This window comes from Vitis riparia, chromosome 4 (genome assembly GCF_004353265.1).
Source record: "Vitis riparia cultivar Riparia Gloire de Montpellier isolate 1030 chromosome 4, EGFV_Vit.rip_1.0, whole genome shotgun sequence".
NCBI lineage: Eukaryota > Viridiplantae > Streptophyta > Magnoliopsida > Vitales > Vitaceae > Vitis > Vitis riparia.
Window position 1 is genome coordinate 10196852 of NC_048434.1, and position 4095 is coordinate 10200946.

Genomic DNA, 4095 nt, shown 5'->3' on the forward strand with positions numbered 1-4095 from the left:
TTAGAATGGGGACCATTAGGACCCATAAGAGTACTAGCTCCCTCAAAATCCAATTCTAAAGTTGATTCAACATTCCATTGAAGAGAATCAACTGCACTCTAATACACTATGTAAATAACAACGACATGAAACTCAAGTATGTGACCTACTATCCATTGCATGCAGACTTTCCATGAACTGGTGTTCATAATCCGATAAGGTAATGTTATCACCTATTAAGGTTACCTCTCAAATCCTTGAGTTACAGATCTTATTTATTATGTAATTATGGACCCCGTATTTTTAGCACGAAGTATTCCCACTCGATTGGCGAGACTCACTTTTTGTTTATCTGGTGAAAAATGTGATTTTTAGAAAAGACTTGGAGTCACCACTTACTTTTATTTATTTTTGAAGGGGAAAACAAGTAAGAACAAAAACCCTAAAAGGACTCCTCTTTTTTTTTTGGAAAAGCTGTCTGCAAAAAACCTGAGTCTAGGTTCGCGGATCAGGTTACCTATCAGAAAGGCACCTCCAAAGAGGTAGCACCCCTCTAAGCCCTAACAAGGTCTCTACTAGCTTAGTTGAGGGAAATATGACAATTAATCAGTTGATTATGAATGACTAGATAAGTTAAGGTGATCTCAAAAACTCTATTAATTCTAACATGCCAAACAAGGATTCAAACCACTATAATAAAGAAAGGATAATATGCATACCTAGATCTATAACTTAAATGCTATCATAAAACACCAAAGTTAGTTCAAGTATTATATTACTCAACATGCATTTTATCAAAGGAAATCAAATGAACATCAAGGCACCCAAATTAAATATCAAACGAGGATATAGTTCTTAATGACATACATGTTCAAGGAACTATAAAATGGGAAGATAGAGAGCGTACCTGTGTAGCGAGCATCAGTTATTCTATAAAAATGAGGTTAATTCACCAATAATAATGATAATATTAAATAATAATAAATAAATAAAACCTCTATATATATACACTTTAAAATGGGAAGATAGAGAGCGTACTTGTGTAGCAAACGTCAGTGATTCTATAAAAATGAGGTTAATTCACCAATAATAAGGATAATATTAAAGAATAATAAAAATAAAAATAAATAAATAAACCTATATATATACACTTAGCATGTCTCAAGTCAAGGAAAGTTCACAAGTATAATCAAAAGTGACTAAATTATCAAAAGCCAAGGAAATGTTATTAAAATGGTAGAATATTGGTTCACAAAATGAACTCAAAATAAATATCAAGAAAGATTATCTCACCAAAAATAAAAATTAGGTAACATCTTTAACATGTCTACATAAACATCCAATAGGCCAAATTAATCGATTATATTCCAATCAATAACAAATTTATTCACAAAAGGGTTACTTCATAGGGAAAAAAAAGTCAGCAAACGATTAGAATAGAAGACTGTACAAAATAAATCTAAAACAAATACCTAGAAGTTAAGTTTTATCAAGAAAAATTTTAGAGAACATCTCCTATATGCGTAGTTTATCATCTAAGTGACCAAATTAATTAACCAACCCTCATTTAATACAGATTTTATTATGATGATAATAGGTCCAGAACAGAGCATCTTTTAAAGGTATTCAACAATTGATTTTTACAGTTAACTTATAAATGTCCTAAAATCATACGAAAATTCCATAACTATCTTAATATGTCTATTTTATATGAAAAGTAATCTTAGAAAAATGACACATTCACAACATATTTAAAAATAAATAAACACCTCCCAAATTCAGAAAAGCACTTGTGAAGTGTGTGCAAGAACAAAAAATTATATCTCTCATTTTGGAAGTTAGTTATTAATATTTTATGCATAAAAAAATTAAATTCAAGAATCTAGATTAAGATAAAAATGTTCCAAAAAATTAAAGAGATCGATTAGTAATTTAATTTTGTAAAATAATACTGAATGTGAAAAACAAGGTGAAAACTGAACCTTTTGAAAAATTGATTTATATCTCATAATTGGAAAACCATATTTCACCCAAGAAAGATTCTAAAATCAAGGTGAGGGAGTCTAAAATGTCATAGAATAGTTAGAAAATTTTAAAAGGGTTTCTAAGTTATCAGATTCCAATTTACAGATGCAGAAGTACAGTGCACTATAATGAAAAATTCTAAACTAACTAAAACGAAATAAGATAAATCAAGACAAATTTTAAAATAAAAATTGCATCACCTAGAAGCCAACTTACCAAAAATATAAGAAATACTCAAACTAAAAGAACGGGATCAAACGAAATCAAAGCATAAACTACAACACCAAGGATCAATTAAAATAATGATGAAAAATCATAAATGGACCTAAACTAATACAATAAATTAAGCTAAACTAAAACAAGAATTTAAAAAGAGAACTTACCTTCCACCGTGTAAGAGGGGCTGCTGTTACAGGTGTCAGATTCTTCTAGTAATGATGATGGAGGTGGTGTGACTTTGAAATTAAATGTGTTCAGCATGTGGATGATCTGGTTGAAGTTAGGTCGCATGTTAGGGTCCTCAACTCAACAAGATTGTATGATAAATGCAAGATCAGGGGATATGTCTTCTAGAAGACTAGGGCGCTCTTACTTAAATGCAGCAGCATAAGCGGCCTAAAAATTTGACATGCCTTCAAATGACATGCGATTGGTCAATAATTCCCAAAAGATAATCCCAAAGTTGTAGACATCAACCTTGTTATTATAATGCTTCATCTCGCCCTGCCGCAATGTCACAGTGTTGAACAGCCTAAGAGCTATCCAACGGTATGTCCCAGTTTCTGCAATCATCATCTCAGTCACAGATTCTTCTCTTGCAAGACCAAAATCTGCAAGCTTTACACATTTTTGATTGGCTGTAAGCAACAAATTGTCAGGTTTTAGATCTCTATGTATAATCCCATTGGCATGCAAACACTCCATGGCTCGAGCAATGTCAAGAGCAAAACTTAATGCAACATGATTGTCCATCTGTTTTGGACGAAACTGGTTAAATACTTCCGAAGTGACATCCTAGGTAATAGCTCTGTAACTATCACCATTAAAGGATCCTTACAAGCTCCAATAAACTTGACAAGATTCTCATGTTTTACTCTTGACATCATATTAACTTCCTGGGAAAAATGTCTCTCAAGTGTAGTTCTTTCTTCTGAAGTGCTTCCACGATGGAGAACTTTGATAGCAACAATTTGATCACCATACCTTCCTTCATAAACTTTCCCATGTGCTCCTTCACCAACTTTTGACCCGATAAAAAATTAATTTTGGAAACAAGAAGATTCTCATCAATTGTTAACTGGGGGGCCATAATCGACCCATTTTGGATGAATGATTTTGGGTCAACCTCAACGGAATTTCTTATAATCGATTCCTCAATTTCCCCTTGTTCTCCTCCTGTAGTACTCTAGCTGCAACTCATGTTGCAACCTTAGATTACGCCCGAGTTCCTCATTTCAATATCTACTATTTGATTATTAATAATCATCAACCCTCTGTACACATTTCTCCATAATCACCAAACAAGAACCCAATCTTTCCAATTGTTTTCACACTCTCCTCCAAATTAACCATTCAGGAGTGAACCAAGACTCTGCTATCACACTTCAATGCCTACCTTAAATGCGAAATTTTTCGCAGATAAATGAAACAAAACCAAGGAAAAAGAGCTTTCCTTCAAGCCTTTGTATTCAAACACCCAAGAATTGAACCCAAGCGTGAAGCATCATCGCCCGTGCAAGTGAGAAGAAAGATAATCCCTAGATAGAAAACAAAAGCAAACAAGAGAAACTTACAGAAGAAGCAAGAAATTCCCAAGAATGAAAAAACAACCAAAACGATGAGTTTGGATCATCTGCTTCATAGTGTAAGCTTCTTTGTTATGAGTTGATGGTTTAAAAAATTAAAACCCCAACCCTAAAAAGAAAAGCAACATCTGCATCAAATGAGTTTTTTTCTCTCTAGAAAATTTAGAGACTTCTCTCTCCCTTGTTCTGTTATTCTTTTTTCCCTCTCTCTATTTTCTCGTCTTCAAATCCCAATCCTCTCTTCACCGTTTCCTCTCCCTTCCTCTTATATCTCTTCTTGAAAACC

At 33.0% G+C, this 4095-nt stretch overlaps 1 pseudogene; it reads right to left on the reverse strand.

The window, feature by feature from the left end:
* Nucleotides 1-2238: 2238 nt before the first annotated feature.
* LOC117913224 lies at nucleotides 2239-3238 on the reverse strand (annotated as a pseudogene).
* Nucleotides 3239-4095: the final 857 nt, after the last annotated feature.